The sequence below is a fragment of the Vulpes lagopus genome, chromosome 1 (genome assembly GCF_018345385.1).
Source record: "Vulpes lagopus strain Blue_001 chromosome 1, ASM1834538v1, whole genome shotgun sequence".
NCBI classification, from domain to species: domain Eukaryota; kingdom Metazoa; phylum Chordata; class Mammalia; order Carnivora; family Canidae; genus Vulpes; species Vulpes lagopus.
In genome coordinates this window covers 50,812,080-50,836,345 of record NC_054824.1, presented here as the reverse complement: position 1 = coordinate 50,836,345, position 24,266 = coordinate 50,812,080, and the positions used below count along the sequence as shown (strand labels likewise).

At 34.3% G+C, this 24,266-nt stretch overlaps 1 protein-coding gene and 1 non-coding gene across 3 annotated transcripts in view; both read left to right on the top strand.

The window, feature by feature from the left end:
• The window catches only part of FAM83B (family with sequence similarity 83 member B), an 85,542-nt gene that overhangs the window by 20,569 nt on the left and 40,707 nt on the right, over window positions 1-24,266 (top strand). Inside the window, exon 1 of one of the 2 annotated variants that reach the window (XM_041760320.1) lies at window positions 3,175-3,260. The exons of the other annotated variant lie outside the window; for it this stretch is intronic. The gene's annotated coding sequence lies outside the window, so the exon portion shown is untranslated. Of the gene's footprint in view, window positions 1-3,174; window positions 3,261-24,266 lie in introns of those variants that run through there. 2 annotated transcript variants of the gene reach the window in all.
• On the top strand, window positions 13,528-13,635 carry LOC121474798. Its single transcript, XR_005983531.1, has one exon. It is a non-coding gene; the product is annotated as a U6 spliceosomal RNA (small nuclear RNA).

Below are 24,266 nucleotides of genomic sequence, written 5' to 3'. Positions count from 1 at the left end.
TACTCCACTTGTTAAAAATTAGCTACAGAATCAGGCACATGGTAGGTGTCCAAACTTATTGAATGAATTAAACTGTCGGTTCAATTTTCTGAATTGTACCATGAATATTTTCAATACTGCACTCTCTATACTCTGTGGACACATCCTACAATTGTATTTTTATAAAGCAATAGAATGAAAGTCAAGAATATATATGAATCCTTGCAAAGGTAGAGTAACAAATAGCAAGTAACATACCATTTGCTAATTTCTGTTCCAGGAGGTGGTATGATTTTGAACTGTAATAGTAACTTAAAATTTAAAAATACATCAGTGAAGATTAATGTTATTATGGTAAATTTAGTTATGAATTCATCAGCTTACAACACAGCTAGTTTCCTTTGGAGCGTTGCATTTCTGTGATGCAAAGTGAAATTCAGGAGCTATCATAAGTTCTTGAGCTAGCACTCACTGGAAACTGAACATTAGTCATGAGCATTTGATGTGTTTTTCTTTCTAATGTGGCAGCTATTTATTTAGTGAGCCTGTAAAAGTAATATCCTTGCCTGGTCATCGTCTGCTGGGAACTCCCACTTGAATTGGCAAGATGAGCAATGTGAAGTTCATACTGTAAAACAGTGATCTAATGTTCTGCTTCTCTTCCACAAAATCAAAATAGCATGGAATAAGAAAGAGAATTTTACCTTGATTTGATTTAGGTTGTACATACCCAGGCTGAATTAAAAGAAAGAGAATTATTTGAACATTGTGAATTGAGTATATTGTGATTGGATATAAATCATACCAGATAACTTAGTGTTTTGTTTTCCCAAAGTATTGGAGAACATTTTAATTTCTACCCCCAGATGTGTTAAATATTGAAGTCCGGTGGCCTATTTATGTACATAATGTGTATTTCTCTAGTGTTTTTGGAAATATCTTTGTGTGTCATTATGAATGTTTAAATATTTTTGAAGAATCTAGTACTCCAGGAATAAAAAACTTATTGACCCCATGTTTACAAAATGTTGCGTTATTTAGCCCATAACTGGAAAAGGTCTTGTGAAAAAAAAATTAAGAAGAGAAAATATTATTTTTAAGTAAAAGCTTATCAGAACACATTGCTTTGTAGATTATGTGTAGTGTTCATGACTGTCATTTACTCAGCAGATAAGTCAGGTTCTTATATTCTTCAGATTCAAAGGAAACTTATTACTTATCAGGATCAAACTTTTATTTCAAACTATTTTCAGAAGAAATTCTCTTTATTGAATAACTCTCAATGAATTGTCATTGCATTATGAAGAGGATGATTTTTTTTTTCCATAAAGTAGTAATGTTTATTTTAATGAATAGAACACATTTTCCTGCCTTCAGATTTCTTAGGAACATTGTTTAGGTAATCAACATAATGAAATTATTGAGATATGAAGCCAAACAAGTAGGGCTAACAAAGCAGGACCCAAGAAGAATGATCTGGGAGAAGAATTTAAGTCTGTTTTCACTGTTCTGTTTGCAATTGACAGAGGGTAATTATGAAAATAAATGTCATATTATGGAAAAATCTTAAAGTAGTGAAAAGAATCCAGAAGCACTTTTTTAGAGGTCCAAACATTAGAAGTCTGATTACCAAATTAACCTTCTAGTCCCCTGAGAAAGGGAATAAAAATGATACTATATAACATCTATCTTTACTGGAAATATTCTTGTTTTTAAATTTTACTGATTTCTATGCTCTTGTCTCTAAAGTCACAAGTCTGAATCACTCTTTTATAAGCAGAAGATACTCTTTATAGTATTTCAAAAATCCATTGATTTGTTTTTGTTTATTCGTTTTTATTTTTGCCAGTTGTCACTTAGAAGTTGTATAGAGGGTTTTTTGGTTTGTTTTCTTGTTTTTTCCTTTTGTTTGTTTTTTTTTTTTTCTTTGTACGTCTGCTTATTTTGTTATTAAATAATTCTCCTTTGGGAAAATCCAATTACAAATAACTTCTTACTTGTGCCCTTTGAAAAGGGCCATCTTTTTATTTACTGGCTCTTTTTTTCTAACTCTTTCTTATATTTTTCCGTATGTGGTTGCCGTAATTACATTTGGGTCGACTTTATATAGTCTGATAACGTCTAGCAAAACTTTTCCCAGGTAATTACTTGTCTCTCAAGAGGTGTTCCCAAGATGATATATGCATGTATTCCTAATTACTGTGAACACCTCTTATGAAAGTATCCTCTCTAATTACTTTAAAAAGTCATCTTTCATTAAAGTAATTTTTCTTCAAGCTACTCAGTGGTGGATATCCATAAAGTTCTAGTTTCTGATGGTCTTGAATATGTGCTTAATCAGAATGCTATTTTCATCTGTTTCCTTCTAGGCTAGCTTCTTCTGTGCGGTCTGACTCTTAATCTTCTGAAATAGGAACTGAGAAGACACATAAGCAAGAGTCTAGTGAGAATTAGGGCAAAGAAGTTCCTGAGGTGTTCTTTACTGCCTCTCTTGAGTCATTGTTTTTGGGTGTGGCTGTTATGGCCTGGGGAGCTATTAGTAATACAGAGAAACATTAACCACCAATTGGCCCATGGCCACAAATGGGAAGGTGAACAGATGATGGGGCTTTTCCTAGGATTTGCGGGCATTATAAAGGTAGTACTAGACTAGAGGCTCTACTATCAGGGGCCTACCACTAACTAGTTAGAGACTGAACAAGTCATTGTACCTCCCCAGGTATCTTCATTTATGTAGTGAAAGACATGAAGCAAAGCCTTTTAGTATTTTTTTTTTTTTTAATCTAATGTTCCTATCCAGATCTCTAAGAGTGCTTACCAATTCAAGATTATTTCAATATGTTGTACTCCTTGCTGAATTAGTCCAGTATATCAATATTTTTGTGTGTGGCCTAGTGTGTCACTTCCATCTGTATGACTTTGCGATTATATCCTGCCCAACTAAGTGATATTGATGTATTTATCAGTGCCTTTATTAGGCCAGTACCATCACTCTCCTGATGTTCCCAATTTACTCTCTGGGATGCCAGGGTGGCTCAGGGGTTGAGTATCTGCCTTTGGTCCAGCGCATGATCCTGGAGTCCCAGAATCAAGTACCATGTCAGGCTCCCAGAATGGAGCCTGCTTCTCTCTCTGCCTGTGTCTCTGCCTCTCTCTCTGTGTCTCTCATGAATAAATAAAATCTTAGAAAGAAGAAAAAAAGAAAGAAAGAAAACTTACTCTCTGCCCTTTCTGTTGCACCTCTCGCTGTGAATACTTTCATTCTTTGAATTGGAGTCCACGTAAGTTTTTTTCCAGGAAATTTTTTTGCTAAGTCAGATTTAATGACTTTTTTTTTATCCTGTGACATTAATTTGAATATCTCTTCTCTAAGTGAAATGTATTACATGTTCATACCCACACACACACACACACATATATTTGTGTGTTATGTGTATATGTGGGAGAGAGAGAGAGAGAGATGTCTTATTAAAATTGCACTGGCTTTGCTATGCTAACTGTTGCTGTGTCTGTATGGGAATACTCATATATTTTGAGCTCCTTGTGCTATATAGGAAGGTAACACATTTCACATTTTTCTCAGTTCATTTACCTACTTCCTTTGTCCTACTCTGCAGTAACTCTGTTGACATTAAGTATATAATTTTTAGCACAATTGCTTAAGGGAGAGGAGGGAGGAAAGAGGACACCATGTAGGGACTCTAACCTTATTGCAAGATCAAGTTTTGGGTTTTCTTAGTTGACTTGAAAACTTGTATGGAGGAAAAAACACCATAGTTTCTCTCTCTCTCTCTCTCTCTCTAATTATCCAAATTCAAATAATGCTCTTTTTTTTAAAGAGGTTTCAGGGAATTATACAAAGACTCTGAATCTTGGAGTAGTTAGGGCTGGGTTGAATCCCAGCTCAAACAGCAGTTTGTCTTAGCTATTATATTACAAGTTCTCTGAGCTTTATTTTTCCCATCTCTAAAATGGTGATGCTAATACTCCATAAGATCCTTGTGGGGATGGAATGAAATAGTTGATATGTCTAACATGACACCGACCATATATTTAATACCCATTGTGTGATGTTGAAATTCTTCCTCCTTTTCTTTTTCCATCACCTCCTTCTCCTCTTACTACATTATTCCAGGCTTTTCTATATCTTTTTGCATCATTGTGATTTGGCATTTATTCTTTAAAAGTGAGAGCAACATCTGACCAAGTTCAATACCCAACAAGATAGTGTCTTACTAGGAATGCCAGTTTGGATTATTAGCTGTTCATGAAAAGCTTATTCCTGAAAAGGCTTAAACCAATTTCCGAAGCATTATAATGATTGCACATTCTACATCAGTTGTAGAGCAACACAACATTTTGCCAATGTTTGCTTCGAAGGGAAAGTATTGATTCAATGTAAGTAAATTGGAAAATAGGACCTACTATGAAGACAGCTTCAGGATATACAAAAATGATATCATTTTTTTATGTAAAGCTGTTACATGTTGAAGAAAAAATTCTAAGCCATACATTCATACTTAAAATCTGAAGCCCTGAAAAGAGAGAAAGCTCTGATTATACCAAAGGGAGAGGTGCATATTCTATAGGTCATGACAAAAAAGAAATCATTCCATTTTCCTCTAGAATTTTAAAGTGATAACTTTATTAGATTTTTAAAGAAAGAAATTGTACAAGGGTTTCATATTTATGAACAAGAACAAGAATTTGTAAACTTTTAAAGTTCATGATAGACTTGTCATTTGGTGTTGAGGTTGGTTTAAGTAACTCTGACTTTATGAGATATCACTTGCTGAATATTTCTGATATAATTCAAAAAGTGATAAGGATAGGTGTCTGGCTAGCTCAGTCAGTACAGCACACAGCTCTTGATCTTAGGGTTATGAGTTTAAGCCCCATATTGGGTATTGGGATTACTTTAAAAAGTAAAATAAAATAAAATGATAAGGAATATTATTTAAGGCTTACCATAATTATTCTTCTTATATGTTTTACCAGGCTTGTGTTATCAAGTAAAATCTAAAGACCACCCATGATTTTTTTTAACAGAATTTCATTTGAAAACTAGTCACTTAAGAGTTTAGCTTTAATAAGAAAAATTAGAAAAACTTACAGGGGACAATAAATTTATCAGAAACTCCATTTTGATAATATTAACCTATACCTCTATTAGTGGTTGGAAAAGAACAATATGAAATTTGAGCTATTTGAAAATGCAGTTGACTTATTTGATTAAGGGAATTTTTTTAAGGATTTATTTATTTATTTTAGAAAACATGAGCAGGGGGAGGGGCAGAGGGAGAGAGAGAGTGAAAATCCCAAGTATACTTCCAGCTGAGTGTGGAGCCCAGCCTGGGACTCAGTCTCATGACCCTGAGATCCTGAGCTGAGCCAAAATCAAGAGTTGGAGGCTTAACTCACTGAGCCACCCAGGCACCAAACTCAGATCCCTTTAGAGCCACACTATAAAAATAACTTCAGAGGGGAAGAAGGCATGTAGTATCCAGCAGAGAGTGAAAACAACATAGGCAAAAGGAAGATCATTTGTAAGCATTCTTGTTTAAAATGTAATAAATGAAACATAGCTTGCAGCTAAGTGGGATAAATTTAGAAACTCAAGTGCACAGTGAGGCATCTTATCAAAAGTTAACTTTCATGAGAATAACAGGATATAACTGACCTTTGCTTATCAGTCCTTCTAATGAGATGTAAAATGTAACAGGGGTTTGCTGCAGGAGCCTTTTTTAAATGATGAGGGCTGAACACCAGACTTGTATTTTGTATTTAATGGATTCTACATACTGTTCTGTAGTTGCCACAGATTCATCATGTGATATATACTTTTATGTTAATTATTCTTTTTTTTTTTTTTAAACTAGTCACTCTTCAAATTATCTTGAAAAAAATTGTTGGCTTTTATAGTAAGGACTGAAACTGGGATCTGGTTTTGAGTAATGGATTTATATTATGTAATGTAGTAATAGTATCAGGTAATATTTACTGAACACCTCTGTGTCAGGCACTGTACTAAGCACTTTACATGCATTACCTTAAAGTGACCTTCACAACCACCCTGTGAAATAAATGCTTTTTATCGTCCATATTTTACTGATGAGTAATCTGCTTTTTTTGTGACAGGTATGACTCCAAAATGATCATAATTGGAAACTAATGATGAAAGCCTATTCCTAAATAGAGGTGTTAGAAGATATAGTTGAGGGGATCTAGGGTTAACACCAGTTGGCAGAGATATAGTTGCACTGGTTTCTAGATGAACCATATACAAAGCCATTATGAGGTTGCTCTTAAAAGTCAGAGTTAATGTACCTGTCACTGACAGAAGGTTATGATTAAGTTGATGACATGGAGCATCTAGGATGAAGACTACACATCAGGAGGCACTAAAACGAAATCAGTTCTCTTCAGTTTAAATACAGGGGAAGTTTGAAGAAGTAAAAGAAGAGCAGCCCAATTATGAAGTTGTTCTATGGCCTCTTGAGGCTTCAGCTGTGAGTGGATCAGTCGGATTTGGCCAACCTTTTAGGTACACCTCATCAAGAAAGGGGCAGTTGAGGAAAGTGGAAATGAGCCATGCATCTATTTCCAGCAGAGCAGGCTAGACATAGGAGAAGCTTTAGAGCAGGAACACGCTTCTTGTGTGTTATAGGATGCCAATAAAGATGCCAGTTGCTGGACCCAAGGAAAAAAAAAAGGGGGAGCTGAGTAGGTAGGTTCAGAGAAATAACATGGAGGCCCACATGAGCCATTATAAGGACCTTGGCTTATGCTGTATGTAAATTGGGGAGCCGCTGGAGAATTTTGAGCAAAAGAAAGATACCATTTCAAATATGCTATTAAAGGATACATCTGACTATGATATTGAAAATTGACTATAGGGCTCGAGTAAGCACAGCAGAGGCTTTGAAAATAATTCAAGTATGAGATGATGATACATTAGATGGTCGAGATGGCAAGCAGTGATGGTTAGTTTTTGGATATATTTTGAAGACAGTAAATATGGGTATGAAATAGGTTAAAGAATATAAAATAATCTCAAGATGTTTGGCCTGAACAATTGGAATGATGGCATTGTCATTTGAAGGTGGTATCGGTAATCAAAGAGTTGGAATCAGGAAGCACAGAGACTAAGTTACAGAGGCCTGAACATTTCTGTTTCCACCGCTTCCCCAGGATGGTTGACCAATAGCCTAGCGACCAAGACCTACAGACATATCTAAGTAGAGATTAGGGTTCACATTTGACTCTAAACACAGAAAGACTGGACTTGGAGGATCAGTCTTGATCCTGAGGGATGGAAAGTAACTTACATAAGATTCAGATACAAAAAAATGGGGGAATAGAGAATGTGAGAGACAAGAAGATTGACTAGCTGGATGCTGACCCAGGACCTGATAAAGCAGGAGTTTACATAACCTGCTAAGACGTGGAACCTCCCAAAAGCAATTATTTAGCAATGCTGATATGCTGGGTCAGGTGAGTGAAAGACAGAATAAGATACTGGGAAAGTGTCACTTGGGAGGTCTCTTTTTATATAGGTCATTTGGGTGAATAAATTTGGCATTTTCAGATAGTAGGGAATATGGAGTGAGTAGAGTGGGTTTGATAAAAAGGCAGAAGTTCCTGGAAGAGATCAAATTGTGGAGATCTTTTAAATCATCTGGATGGATATGGCCAGTAAGAAGTCATGAAATGTTTTCGAGTAAATCAGTGATGGTGTAGAACTTGGTCTTAGGCTTATTCACATTCACATTGGTTAGTTAAAATGTAGGGACAATATAAAATAGGCTGTAACATATTGGGATAATACTCACCGTAAGGCTAACAATAGTTTAAAGTGGACTAAAATTCAGTATAAAAACAGATGTCTTTTTGAAGTGAAAATATACATTCCATTTTCTTCTATAATAGAAAAATGTAACTACTTTTGTATCTTAAGGAAGGTGATTATGGAGAATCATAAAGCTGTTATTTGAAGGTACCTTGGTGGCTCCATCAGTTTAGTGTCTGACTCTTGATTTTACTTCAGTCATGATCTCAGGTTCATGAGATCAAGCCCCACGTTGTCTCAGTGCTGAAAGAATAGTCAGCTTAGGGTTTTTTCTCTCTCTCCCTCTGCACACTGCCTCTTTCATGCACACTCACACTCTCTTTCAAAAAATCAACACATAAATAAAATCACTCTTTCTCTTAAAAAAATGAAAGCTATTATTTAAATCTTATCAGATTTTAAGTCAATAAAATTAATTTTTGTACAAAAGTTTACATGAATATACATAATTAAAATCTTTATGTACTTATTGAATCCCTACTAGGTGTAAGATACTCTGTTATGTTGTAAGTGGAAAAGGAAGCACTTCACATGGTTTACAATCTAATATTTGAAAGCTGTACTAACAGATTAGATTCATAGAGATATATGGATAAAATGCTGTGAGTGTATGAACATTATGTGAGTGACCTATGTATTATAAAGGATCTGGATTTTTTTCCACACCTTTTAGGTATCAGCATATTATGGAGACATTTCATGAAGTTTCAAAGTAGAAAAATTTTGATATAAATAAAAGACCTTCAAAATATTGATTGACAAACACTGCTTACTGGATCAACACATGTATATATAAAAATAGTGTATTTTTTCCTATTATCAGAGTACAAATATTCCCTATAGAAAATCTAGAAAAATACAAGAAAGATATAAGGAGATAAAATTTAGATATTTTCTTCCCTGTATGATAAATAGATGGATAGAGAAGTACATGTGTACACAACTGTGTTGTGTATGCATTTTAGTGCCTTATGTAGATTTCTGAAATAGAATGTTTATATGTAATATACTTGAGATAATATTTGAAATTATGTATAAAAGTTTGCCTCTGACTTCTTTCACTTAGGATTTTTCCCATAATAAAATAATTGATTTCCTGTACTGATAATCAGTGGCATAACAAAGCAGGAACAGTGGGAGCTGCCTGCCCTGAATGCAGGTAATAAGGAAGTTCATTATCTCTAGGGAATTTATAAACAACAATAAAATTCACTAAAAGGCATTCTGCTTTTTGTTACACCATATACTGGCAGTTGTAAACAATGTCAGTGATAATATGGTGCTCCTCACCAGGGCAGACTCTGCTGCATGGAGGGAAGATCCCTTCTACTCCCACCCATCCTTATCGTAACCTCCTATCATTCCTTGGTACACCAGTGCTGATATGCTGAGAGTCTCCTGGGAATTCTCCTTTAGAAAGGAACAAAGCTTCATAACTGCTTTTGGATAATAATTAAACACTCAATAATTAGTTGACTTGCAAAGCTTTAAAAGCAGGAAAAATCAGTAAGTACACATTTTCTTTCACAAACCAACATTTTCCATTGGACTGTATTAATTTCTTATTAATAATCACCTTTCAGTTTCCCCCTGAAGAATTCAAACAGGTATTTTAAACAAGTAACTAAATGTGAAAAGCAAAAACATTGCCATTTGGCTAAATACCAATCCAATATGTGCTACTGGAAAATCCATAATCATGAAAAAAATCAGTATCTGCTGTGTCATAGTAGTCACATTGAAGCCTGTTGAAATTCTGAAGCAATTACTGGGGGAAAAAAAAAAAGAATCATGAGCCATGTGGTCTTTTTACAAATGGACAATTGGAAATTAAGAAAATCCAAAAGTGCAAAGTCACCGACTGATTAGCAACGTTAGGACAGATAGTATTCAAGCTTCTCAATTTCGTTACCAGACTTTTTTTTTAAGATTTTATTTAATTATTTGAGAGCATGCATGCAGGAACAGAGGGGTAGGGGAAGGAGCAGAGGAAGAGGGACAAGGAGACTCCACACTGAGCACAGAGTCCTACACGGGGCTCTAACACATGACCCTGAGATCAGGACCTGAGCGGAAATCAAGTCACCCAAGCACCTGTCCATCACCAGACTTTAATGTTATGTTGCTCCTCTACTGAGAAGGAGAACTAAATTTCTCAAGGGCATTAACATCATCTAATGTTTATTGAGTGGTATGTGCCAGGCAGTGTTCTAGGCTCTTTATATGTATTAACATTTTTACATCAGCTCTCTCTAAGGTAGAGACCTCTATTGCCTCCTTTCAGAGGTGAGAAACAAAGAGGTTGAGTAATTTATACCTGGATTTAGAAATAGGAAATGGCAATGCTGGTATTAGAGCCCAGGCAGGGGGCTCAAACAGCACTAAACCATCAGTATTACCTCTGATAGACCATTCTATGCTGGTACCATGCAGACCAACTGAATTCTCACCACACTTTTGTGCAGATACTGTTACATTTGATTCCTGCTTATCTACTAGAGTCCAACTCAGTAACCATGGCATATATGAGGATTTTCATGCGTCCTTACCTTTGTGCTTTATCTTCTTGCGTCCATCAGTCACCTTAAACTCTAGTATTATTGAATTTCTGTTTTCTGGGCCTTCCATGGCAGCTTATTCCCTCTTAATTTTATAATGATTATTTTTCTACTTGAGGCATCTTTTTCTGTATTGTCTCCTATTCATTTTTTAAAAATCAGTGTTAAATTTTACTTGTTTGAATGAGCTCTGGTCAATTCCCTTGCCAGACTTTGATTAGTTACCTCCTATGATATTGTCACCTTTGTATTTGTCCCTTGATTTTAGATGAGATAGATTCTCCATTCTGTCATAGGGCTCAGGATTCTTATCCTTTTCTTTCTTTCTTTCTTTTTTTTTTTTTAACTAGGTTATTTTCCTTTTAAGAATAGATTCATTTTTAATTGAAATATTAATATACAGTGTTATATTAGTTTCAGGTGTACAACGTATTGATTCAACAGTTCTCTACATTGCTGAATGCTCACCATGATAAATGTAGTCACCGTCTGTCACAATACATTATTTTTTAAAATTGATTCATAATAATTTTTGTTTGCTGTATATGAATTATTTGTTAGAAACATATATTGCAAATAGATTCTGTGGCTTACTTTTTCACCCTGGTAATGGTATTTTTACATAAACAGAAGTTCTTCATTTTAACACAGCCCAATTTGTTCATTTTTTATATTAAGGTTAGCTATTTTGTGGTTTCTTGGAGAAAATAGTTACCCTAAGATTTATTGGCTTTTAGAAGTTTTATTTTATCTTTCATATTTGGCTATACAGATGCTTCTAGTATTGATTTATGTGTATGATGCGAGATCAGGATCCATGTTAATGTTTGTATAAAGATCTAGTTGAACCAGCATCTTTAAATGACAAATCATCCTTTCGGTGCTTTACTACAGTGTCACTATTGTCCTAAATCAAGTAACCAATTATCTACTGGTATATTTCTGGTCTCTGTTCTGTTGATCTATTTTCTAACCTTGTGCCAAGACTACAGTATTTTAGATACCCTACCTTTATGTTAAGCCTCAGTATTTAGTAGTGTAAGTCCTCTGGGTTTGTTGTTGTTGTTTTATTTTGTGTTTTTCAGTATTGCCCTGGCTATTCTAAATCCTCTGCTTTTCTGTAGGAATTTTAAAATCATCTCATCAATTAAAAAAAATTCTAATTTTACTTGACATTACATAGAACAGAACAGTTTGAATCATCCAATCCATAAACAAGGTATATGCCTCCATTTATTTAGTCATTTCTTACAGTGACATTCTGTAGTTGTCTGTATATAGTTCTTGCATATCATTTGTTTGGTTTGTTCTGGATTATTTATTATTTTTCATCCTATTGGAATTGGTACCTTAAAAGTTTTTTCTTCTAATTTTTTGGTCTTTTTTACTAGTATATAGAAATGATTTTTTAAATAGATATTGACTTGAGTCCAATGACTTGATAAATTCATTCCAATAGTTTTTATATAGATTACTTGGAATTTTCTATATCATATCTGTAAATAATGCTATTTTTATTTTCCCACGTAATTTTCAAAGTTTTTGACTACCTTATTACATTGCTAGGTCTTCTGTTACAATGTTGAATATAACATGAAATATGAATAGTGTTTACTGTAGAATTTTTTTAAAACTCATTTCAATTTGTAAAGTTAACATTTAATGTTATTTAAAATAATGTATTTTTTTCTATGTCTGATTTTAAGACTCGTTCGTCTCTCATTTTCAGTAGCTTTAATATGATGATATAACTACATGAATACTTATTTTTCTATTTTTTTCCCCTCTTGGACATAGGAAAGCTTCTTGAGTCTATGTCTTAAAGTCTTCCTGCTGTTTTAAATATCTCAGTGGCATCTCTTCTAATATTGCTTCTACCTTATTCTATTTCTCTTATTCTCTTAGGAATTCTAATTAGAAGTATGGTATACATCTTTGCTTTGTTATTCAAAATATCCCATATAAATTTCATATTCATTTTTGTAATTTCCATAATTTTCTCTTTATTCTAGATACTTTCTATATAGTTATTGTTAAGTCCTGAATCCTTCTTCATTTGAGTATTATTTACTATTAAACTCATTTGTTGAGCTCTTAATTTTAGCATTGGTATTTCTCAGTCATGTAATTCTTGAATATCTAAATAACAGTTACTTTAAATTCTGTTTGATAATACCAGTATCTAGATCACCTATAGGTCTATTTCTATTGTTTGTTTTTTCTCTTGATGTTTGGTCATTTGGTTCTGTCCTGTCCTGTGCTTGGGATTTTTTGATTGAATGCTGGATATTTAGTATAAAAAATTGCAGAGATAATTTTCTTTAGAGAGGATTTAGCTTTCCTTGGGTTGACAGCTAACATAAGATTAGATTGCCTTATTCAAATAGGGCTTGAGATATAATGAGGCTGAGATTTAGTCTTTCAGAATAGTGGTCTATCCCCAGTTTTTCCTTACCCCTAGGATAACACTTCTGGGATTTCCTTTCAACACTGAAGGTGTTTACAAGAGCCTCTTTCTTAGAAGAATCTGAACTCTAATGTGATTGTCAAAAACTTTCTTAAGCTTTCTTCCCTTTTAATAACTTCCTTTTGTTTGGTTTCTTATCCTTTTACTCAGTGAGGAATTTAGGATTTGGCAAGTATCTTAAGGGCAATACTTCAAGGATTCTTGAGTTCCCTTTATTGTGATTCCCTTTGCTCTGTGATTAGGAGTTATGGAGTCATTTTTGCCTTTGTGGTACTGGCTTCCGGTTTTGTTTGTTTTGTCTATCCCTCTGAAATTGCTGAATAGTCTTCACCATAACTTACAGTTTGGCATCAGTGCCTTGCTCTGAATTGACAAATGTGTAAAAGTATTGGGTGAAAAAGTGGCAGGAAAAAATTGTCTTACTTTGTTATTCCTTTTCTATCTATGATCTTGGCTCCTTAAATACTGGCTGCCTTTATTATTTTTTCCTCACCTTATTATTTCCAGTAGGAGAACTAGTCTAATAAAATTATCATTGTCTTGTATTAGAGAAGTCCCGTTTATTTTATTTTGAATACATTAGTATGATTAAATATCACAAAATCTGTATGTGAATTTAAAAAATACACATCAGATATATAGTAAAGGAGTTTAAAATAAAAACCAATGTGATAGTGTTTATGTTAGCAGCACATACACTAAAAATTGGAATGATACAGAGAAGATTAGCATGCTCCCTGCACAAGAATGACATGAGAATTCATGAAGCATGCCATATTTTTACTAGAAAGGTAATGAGTATTAAGGAGGGTACTTGTGATGAGCCCTGGGTATTGTATGTAAGTGATGAATCACTGAATTCTACTCCTGAAACCCATATTAACACCATATGTTAGCTAACTGGAATTTAAACAAAAAGTTAAAAAATTGATAAGCTATCACTATTTTTATGTTTAGAAAAAATTATTTAAAATTTATGTCTAGTATTAAAATTTGATATTACTCATCCAGTGAATCAGTTAAAGGCCCGTTTTATTTTATTCTTACTTTGAACATTTCCAACATTTTTGTGAATGGAAACTGTCCTGTATCTTATTTTAACTTCTCATGCCTTACTTTTTCAACATTTCTCAGGACACCTGGGTGGCTTAGCAGTTGAGTTTCTGCCTTCGTCTCAGGGCATGCATGATCCTGGCATCTGGGGTTGAGTCCCATTTTGGGCTCCTTGCAGGGAGCCTGCTTCTCCCTCAGCCTATGTCTCTGCCTATCTCTCTCTGTGTCTCTCATGAATAAGTAAATAAAATCTTAAAAAAAACCCCACAAAACATTTCTCTGTATAGTGCATGTCATGCAACTCATTATTTTAACCATTATTCCAATGAAATTTTGTCTATAGAAGCTACAAATGGTAAATTCTTGTGTTTAAAATACTACTCACAAATAGTATACATGTGAGAATATGTTTAGATACAGATATGCTACATATGTAAGGTTGGACATTCATATATACATATGATGGTTTAGGTATAGACTTTCAGTTTTGTGTGTTTAAAATATTAGAGAGAGATCTGCAATTCCTTGAAACACACATACAAACATTTTACTAGGAAATTTAATAGAGTTTAAATGTTTCTAAACTTAAAATATTAAAATTAACTTGATGTGGCATAAATATCATATACTGCTGTATTTAATTTAGTAATAGTTTTTATATAAACTTTATGTATATATAACTTTTATATTTTAACTTTCAGTTAAACTTTTTTAAACGAAGTATATAATGTCATAATCTATTTAAAACATGAAGATGAAAACAAACAACCCTGAATAAAACCAAAACCAAGAATTTTATAGCATTATGTTCTTCAGAGTTTTGTTCTAGAAAATATGAGTTTGGGAAAATATAACGTTAATTTTTTTCAAGTGTATGTTTATTTTTCATCTTTTTTCAAAAATATTTGCCGCATTCAAACAGTAAATGTATTCAATGAGCCAAGTACACTACCCTTTTTCTCTTTGTAAGTTACATTCCAAATACTTTATTCCAGTTAACAATCCAATTCAAAAAATCATGCAGCTCATTCCTAAAATAAAAGATTGTCCTGTCAGTTGCCATTTTATGTTTTTGTAAAAGTAGACCAGTTCTAATTCAATCAACATAGCTTTTAGGATTTATTTACATAGTTTCACAGTAGCAAAATACCTGGAGCTCAAAATCACATATTTCCCATAGCTTAGTTTCAAGTAAATGTGTGTGTCCACACTGTTTTATTTTCAAAGGTGATATCAAAGAAATTGAGAGGCCAAACGATTATTTAAAAATAATATTTTGGGAAATGTGACCCAAAGAATGCACTCATTTGTTATTCATGTGAAATTATCCCCTCAACACCGGAAGTAAAAAGTCCATTTCTTTTCCTGGTTACTACTGAAGAAACTGCTACAGATTGCTATAACCTATGTAACAATATATTCAACTGATCTTGTCATTACTGAGAAGAAACAGTGTCAAGAACAATTTTTCTTTTAATTACACATTTATCAGGGGTTTAACATTTAAAACTGGACTGAGCATCTTTGTTCTCCTCAAATGCCAAGGGCTGCTTTGATAAAAATCCCCAAAGCTTCCTTCTCAACTGGGGATTTTCCAGGTGAATTCTTTTAAGTTTCCAGCTTTTCCACCTCAAATGCTACCCTCTTCTAATCTATTTTCTTCAGAGGAAAAAAAAAATCTGTAATCTTGACCCATACCCTGTGATTCTATTACTTTGATTTTTTTGTTTTTTACTATATTTGTCACCTGATCAGTGATTCAACAACTATATTTGTCAGTGCCATGTCACTCTAAATATAGCTACCATTTGTCACAATGCACCATTATTACAATATCACTGACTATATTTTCTATGTTGTATCCTTTATTTCCATGATTCTTATTCATTCCATAACTGGAAACCTGTATCTCCCACTTCCCTTCACCCATTTTGCCCCTACCACTGAATCATCGGTGTGTTTTCTTTATTTATATCTCTGATTCTACTTTGTATTTTATTCATTTGTTTTCTTTTTTGGATTCCACATATAGATAACATCATATGGTATTTGTCTTTCTCTGTCTGATTTAATTTACTTTACATAATGTCCCCTAGATCTGTCTATGTTGTCACAAATAGTAACATCTCATCCTTTTTTATGGATGAATAATATTCTATTATATATATGTTCTATTATATATATATATACATATATATATATATACATATATAAAATCACATCTTCTTTATCCATTAACATTATTGACAGCATTTGGACTGATTCCATATCTTGGCAATTGTAAATACTGCTGCAATAAACATGGGGGTGCTTGTACCTTTTCAAATGAGCATTTTCATTTTCTTTGGGTAAATACCCAGCAGTGGAATTATTGGATCATATGGTATTTCTATTTGTAGTTTTTAAGGAGCCTCCATAATGTTTTCCACAGTGGCTGCACCAATTTACAACCCCACCAAGAGTTCAGGAAGGTTCTTTTTTCTCCACATCCTTGCCAACACGTGTTATTTCTTGTCTTTTTGATCCTAATCATTCTAACAAATGTAAGGTGATATCTCATTACGGTTTTGATTTCCTTGATGATAAGTGATGTTGTGCATCTTTTCATGTTTCACTTGGCTATATGTATGGTTTTTTTTTGGAAAAATGTCTATTTAGGTCCTCTGCCCATTTTTAATTGGATTATTATTATTTTTTGGTGTTGAGTTGTAGAAGTTCTTTGTATACTTGTATACTAACCCTTTATTGTATATATCATGTGCAAGAAATATTACAAATAATAAATGAATTTAGTAAAGTTGCAGGATATAAAATTAGTACTTAAAAATCAGTTGTATTTTTATACATTAATAATGATGGGGCAGAAAGAGAAATAAAGAAAACAATTCTATTTATATTTGCATGAAAAATAATAAACTCAGCCAAGGAGGTGAAAGACTTGCCTATACTTTAAACTATAAAACACTGATGAGAGAATGCTTGTGGTTTGGAAGAATTAATATTGTTAAAATGTCCATAGTATCCAAAGCAATCTACAGATTCAGTACAATATCTATCAAAATACCAATAGCCTTTTCCACAAAACTAGAGAAAAACATGCTAAAATTTGAATGGAACCACAAAAGACTCTGAATGGTCAAAGCAATCTTGAGAAAGAAAAATACTGGAGCTATTGAAGGGGAGAGCTAGGTTCTTATCTCACAGAGTCAAACAATGAATCTCTTGGACAAAGAAGAGTGAGTAAAGTGGTAGAAGTTTATTAAGTGAGGATACAGAGAAAGCTCTCTGAAGTGAGAGGGGTCCTGACAGGGTTGCCACTGAAAGTTTTTAGGCTGATCTTTTATTGAAACCTTGACCAGGGAGTTTGTGGCCTTGAGATTCTTGTGCAGTCTTGGTTTCAGTAAGGACTATTGACAGCACACTTAATGACTTACTTCTCTGTGGTCTGGTGAGTTTCTGTAATTACTTTGTAGCCACCAAAGAAAAATACTCCATAACATCCAGGAACAGGCGGTCTGGTCTATTTCCTGATCTCTGGTGTTTACATTTCAGCATCCTTGGGATTTCTGTGAGCCTGATTTCATGCCTGCTCCCCTCTTCCCCCCAATCTATCTCTCCCTGCCCAGCCTTGCCTGTCCCTTACTCAATATCACAATTCCAGATTTCAAGATACACTACAAAGCTGTAGTAATCAAAATAGTTGGGTACTGGCACAAAAATAGATCAGTAGAACAAAATAGAGGCCAGAATAAGCCCATACTTAAATGGCCAATTAATCTACAACGAAGGAGGCAAGAACATACAGTAAGGAAAAGATAGTCTCTGAAAAAAATGGTCCTAGGAAAATTGGACAGCAACATGTAAAAGAATGAAAAAGAAACCATTTTCTTACACCATACACAAAAATAGACTCAACATGGATTGAAGACCTCAATGTGAGACCTGAAACCATAAAACTCCTAGAAGAGAGCACAGGCAGTAATTTCTTTGATGTCGGCCATAGTAACATTTTTCTAGATATGTTTCCTCAGGCAAGGGAACCAAAAGCAAAACTAACTATCAGGACTACATCAAAATAAAAAGCTTTATCACAGTGAAGGAAACAATAAACAAAATGAAAAGGCAACCTACCGAATGAGGGAAGCTTTTACTTTGATTTTGATACCTTTAATTTGTATTTATGGTTATTTCCTTTCTGCTCTCCAGTATGGTACTCCTCTAGAGTGAATTGCTTGCCTCCATCCTGCTATCATTTTTTTTCTACCATTTTTTTTCTCATGTTTTAACCATTATGCTTCCTTAAGAAATAGTTGCTGTCAAGTGTCTGTACTTCCTTATTTTTCTTTCCTCCCAACCCTGCAGTCCAGATTTCTCTTCCATTCTCCTCTGTGGGTGCCTTATAGTCTGAGTGATTGAGACATGTTGGCTACTTTTTAAGTCACCCTAGGTTTATTCTGCTTTGCTCTCAGTGTCCATTTGTAATTCCCATGCCATTGGTGTCTATGATATTTCTCTCTTCATCCTTTTCCTGTACTTTTAACTGGTGTTTCTTAATGTTTTCTTTTCTTTTTAAAAAATATTATTTATTTATTTATTTATTTATTTATTTATTTATTTATTTATTTATTCATGAGACACACAGAGAGAGAGGCAGATGGAGAAGCAGGCTCCCCACAAGGAGCCCAATGCAGGACTCGATCCCAGACCCCAGGATCACATCCTGAGCCAAAGGCAGACGCTCAACGGCTGAGCCACCCAGCTGTCCCTTCTTAATGTTTTCCCGAAAGTAAATGTTTAAAAGGTTTTTATCCTTGGATCTCCTTTCTCTCTGAGCATTTTATTTCTTAGTGCTGCTTTCTACTCCACATCTTCTGGGATAGCCTGTCTTTTGAACTTGGCCTTTAGTTCAAGCTGACCATACGACATCCTTACCTGTTTGGCCCACTTTAATGCAATATGTCTAACATAATAGCTGGAAGTCTACAAACTTTACTAGACTTTCCCGCCGGTCATCTCTCTGTGAAAGGCATCATCATTTCCTTAGACACTGAGGCCATAATACTTTGGAATCACATATGATTAATCTCTCTCTCTCATTTTACACCTCCAGTTCTGTGCAGACTGGACTTAGTGACTCCCTTCCAATGAAAAGAATATGGCAAAAGTGATGGTGTGACCAGGTTACAAAAGACAGCTTATTCCTTGCTCTCTTTTAATTACTTTCTCTGGGGAAGCCAGTTTCTGTGACTTGAGGTTACTCAGCAGTTTATAAGTAAGCCCATGGGGTGAGAAATAAGACCTCTACCAACAGATGTGTAAGTGAAGCATCTTAGAAGCAGATACACCTCCCCAGCCAATTCCAGATGACTATAACCTTGACTCTGAGTGAGAACCACTCAGTTAAGCTTCGCTCAAGGTTTTCACCCATATAAACTGTGAGATCATAAACATTCGTTATTTTAAGCCACTAAATCTGGAGAGTAATTTAATGTACAGTGATAGATAACCAACATAGGAAGCCTGATGTCTACTGGTGAGATGAAACTCCTCCTTAGAATTCTCTTCATTTATACCACTGACGTGTTTCTTGACACTGTATTGTAATTATTCATCGATAAGTTTTATACTTTGGTGTATTAGGGCAATTTTTTGCAAGTCTTAACTGTTTATTAACTGTGTAAGTATGTTAGACCTTAAAATATGAGCCAAACTCCTGTATCAGTTCAGTAACTTAACACTCTAAATCTTAGGAGATTCCATATGTGAATGTTTACCATCACCTGGTGGCTCTTAAAAGACATTCGCAGCATCTTAAGTTTCATATTTCCAGGTATATGTCAACATCCACGAACCAAATAAAATATTGTACTATATCAAGTTGCAAGTTACATACAGGGCCAATTTCTAAGTTAAATCTAAGGTTGAAAATCCTTCAAGTGATATAGATGGAAAGTGATTCTTTTTTATAAAAACCTAAAGTTTAGCATCAAGGCTTCTTCTTTGATAACATTTTTTTATAACATTTATAAGCAGAGAAATAGAAAAGGGAATCTCAAAGAGTACTTTATAATGGACATTTGTATGTGTGAGGCTTCAATATTTATGACAATAGCCCTCCTACTTCTCCATTTTGGAAGTGATTTGACAATCTAATCACTTTAAGTGTTACAAGTGCTAAATGATAATTGGTTTTTTGTCATCTTATTTTAACCTGAATCACTATATTTTATGGTGGTCAGAAAATAGTATTCTTTAATTATTCCACCAAGGAAATTCTTCTTTTTCATTTGGACATTTATATTTGTAGAGGGTTAGTTTAAGGGTAAGGGAGAAGAGTTCTTTCTAGGCTCATATTTAAGAGTGTGTCTTTTGCTCTTTAATCACATTAATTCTGTAGTATATGCAGACAGTGGCCTTTGATGACTGTGGTGTCCACTGCTTTAAGTGACTCTCTAAGTGTTCCATATCTAAATTCAGGAAGCAATGGATCTTCCAAGAATTTGTAAACTCCTAAGTCCTAAAGGCATTTTTTTTTAAATTTCTTGATAGAATAGTGGTCAGATGGTACAAATAATCTATTGGATCTGATGAATGTCTTGATTTTGTTTAGGATGACAGTTCATAAGTAAATTGGGGAAATCTACTTTCTGTAACCTAACATATGTATGTGGTATCTGCCAATAAAAAACACATATGCCAAAAAAACAGATATAATCTGGTTTGGGCAGGTGTCTAATATTTGAGAGAATATACTTGAAGAGGTTTTAATTAAGAATATGTGTCATCTTGGGGAACCTAAGAAACAGAACTCTACAGGGGTTTGTCCTCAACCATCTGGTGTTTGAATTAACATTTTTGTTTTTGACTGGAATAGAATACAAAACCTCTTCTTTTAAATTTTTGGTAGATGATGTGTTGGAAAGGGTACAGGCTCTTGAAATTTAGGACTCTAGTGGAGAATAGCTTTCTTTGGCCAGAAAAGTATTAGAAATAAGCAGGGACAAATCTGATATTATGCCTTTCAGAGAGAAACTTCAGAACATACAAGTTTATGTTGTGCTTAGGGCAGTGGTTTTGAGCATGAGCTCTGGATCCCGACTGCCTGGCTTTGAATCTCAGCTCTACCAACTTAACTTTTACTATGTGCTATGTATGGTGCTACATGCCTAAATAAAGTATTTCATTTGACCCTTGAAAACACTGTATGTATGTATTATTCCATTTTTTTCAGATAAAGAAACAGATTTCAAGAAGTGAAGTAATTTGACCAAGATTAACAGCTGATATATATGGTAGATCGAAGACTGTAACCAGTTTCTGACTTATTGCCAAAGTATTACAAGTACTTTATTGTTGTAGACTTTGTAACTCAGAAGGGATATGGGAAAACAATAACAACAATAATTTCCAAATACTGGATCAGTGAGAATGAGCATTACAAAGACCTATTGAAGAAATGATTACTCTTGAGCCAAGAGAGGACAAGTTTTGGTTTGACTGGAGCAGGCATATTCTTGGGAAGGTAAAGGGGAGGGTAAAAGGCCCCTTCAGTCTGTATCATTTTAACCTTGCATAAAATTCTATTATACATCTTCTTACTTCCTTAAGATTTGTGTGTTTCTTTTTATAATACATATGTACCTTTTCTATCCAGTTTGTGGTTCTGGCTTTTACTTTCACAAGTGGTATGTGTTCAAACACAGTTGTTTCATCAGAGAATGTTAATAAATACTCGTGTCACCAAGGTGACACATATTCTAAAATTAAGCATGTGAAGTTTACATTCATGCTTTTAACTTTTTATGGAATGTATGTATGTGTAATTGGTTGTCTCTGTTGAGAGACACTTCAACTAAATTAGGGGAAATGGGCTTTAAAACCAATAACCAATAACATGGCATAGAATTTATTTTTAAAGACATCATTGGTTAAAATATTTTATCAATTGCTTAAACCAAAAGTATATGCTTAACATTCTACCTTTCCAGATTCAGCTGCCAACTTAAAGCATTTATGTAGAGTGATGCAAAGTAGGGGAAATCAGTGAGTCAGCCCTAAAACAGCCAAGAGAGACCTTACAAAAAACTACAGCTTTTTTGGTGTAGCATGCCACCTGGTCTTCCTCAGGAGCCTCTTTACCTTTATTTTACACGCAATTAAAACAAACTCCCTAATCTTTCCCAACCCAGATCAGATTACAGCTATTAAATTAGAATACAAGAAGCCATACTGACAAGAAAAGGAAAGATTAGTTTGGCATCTTGATAGCAGGAGAAAAACTGTAGGAAGCAGACAAAAGAATACCCTAAGTATAGTAGTTAAGGCCCTTGAATGTAGTGACTGGCACTGTCAACAACCTTCTAAATTGCCATTGTTTTAGGAAACCTTTAAATAGTTCCAGATTTAAATTACATTCAGTATACTATGTCTGAAAAGTCAGGGAAGAATATTATATATGTAAGAATGTTTTCCATTCAAAACTGATAGAAAAAAAAAAACCAAGAAAAATATTTTAGTACTTAAAGTTTCTACCACTGTCAGGAAAATTTACTTAGTTCAAGTGTATATGTGTTAGCCAAAATACTTGGAAGGAACTTCTTTAATAAAAATCAAGTATATTTACTAAAACTTCAACATAATTGAGTATTATAGTCAAGCCTAGATTCTTAGAGGTCAAATGGAAAAAAAAAAAACAAAACCAGGAATGCAAGATAATATAAAAATAGATTTGACACCATCCTATTAGTATTTAGTTAAAAGTTGTCCCTGTATTTTCTTCACTTGAGTCTTCTCTGTTGTTATTAATACTTCATTTAATTTGGTATTCAACACTGTATCCATTCCTTTCCATGTCCTTTCCCTGAGACCCTTTAGGCTACTTACTACCCTCTGACAGACCTGAGGATGGCTTTACCTGCTAATTTTGCTGCCACACTGGTGTGGCGGTAACTCAGTATGTGACCCAGTGGAAAACCACAGCAATGACATCTGGATAGTAGGGAAACCACAGATGGGAAACAGCTATGGGTACCATGATTAATCTAAAATAATGTCTATCATCTTACTGATAATGAAAGCCTTAACTGCATTATTGTGTATTCTGGATAAGTTTAAATCTTATAAATAGAAAGCTCTTAAGTAGAGTCAAAATTTCTGGCCTTTACTTACATAGTATCATATTCTCTACGAATAGAATCGAAGGGCAGAGGGTTAAGGAAATTTTCTTAGAACTTTTGACAGAAATCCTAATAATTTCTACCTGAAAAATTATGCAGATTTGGAAAAATACAAAAGAACACAAAAATCTAACTGTTAAGTTAGCTGACAAATTCAGGTCACAGTGTTTAAGCTTTTGTTTGATAGATTTATATTCTGGAACTTCTTAGTAACTTGTTTTTTCTGGACTAGTAAGGATAAAATGACGGTAGAAAAGATGTGGAAGTAACACTAAAATATCTGACCAAAGAAGAATTGATCAGCTCCTTTCACAGTCAGCAATGCTTTTGGGGAGCAGGGAGGGATTAGGCATGTATAAAATAGAAACCATGGCTGTCCTATTTTCCTAATCAGCCACCTTACAGTTTAAGCAATTGCAGTGTTATAGCATAATCAAGTAAAACAATTATCTGTGCCAGAGAGAAGACCTGTATAAGGAAAACGTCTGAATTAGTATACATTTTTGCCTAGCATTATTAGGCATTTTCAGAATCATGCTATCACTTACATACTTTTCCTTTTTCTACTCAGATTGGCCTTTCTTAGAGTGTCTAATGTTATGTTCTCCCTACCCCTTTGGATGTTTAGCTACTTTTTTTTTTCTTTCCTTTTTTTTAAAAAAAATTTATTTCTTTTTTATTTTGGCTTTAGTAGCAGTTTCAAGGAACCAACATAATTCTCTCCATATCCCCTGGGAATTAATGCCTGAGATGATCAAGAAGCTTCTGGCATTCTCGAACTGCCCTATTGCTTGCCCTCAGTTGCTTTTCTCCTCCCAAGCTGCCTGTAGCTCCAAAGATAATTTTCTGCACCGCCCCCAACCCAAGACTGTGCAGGAATAATAGGAATCCTGGGAAGACTCATCACTAGCTGTGCTCAGGAGGGAAGCAGGCTCAGGTACTCCTTATATGTCATGGGGAGACTCAGACATGGAGATGGCTGGTCTTGCAGGTCATTTGTTACTTGCTGAGGACTGGGACAAAAGCAGAAAGAACGAATTGCTGCCTATCATTTGTTCACAGTCACTGTCTTCTGGACATCTCCATCCGAGTGCTTCCGGTACCCCAAACTTAGTACTTCCCCAACTGAACTTTTTTTTTCTACCCTTCTTTCAAATTGAGTATTCCATTTGTATTTTCTAATT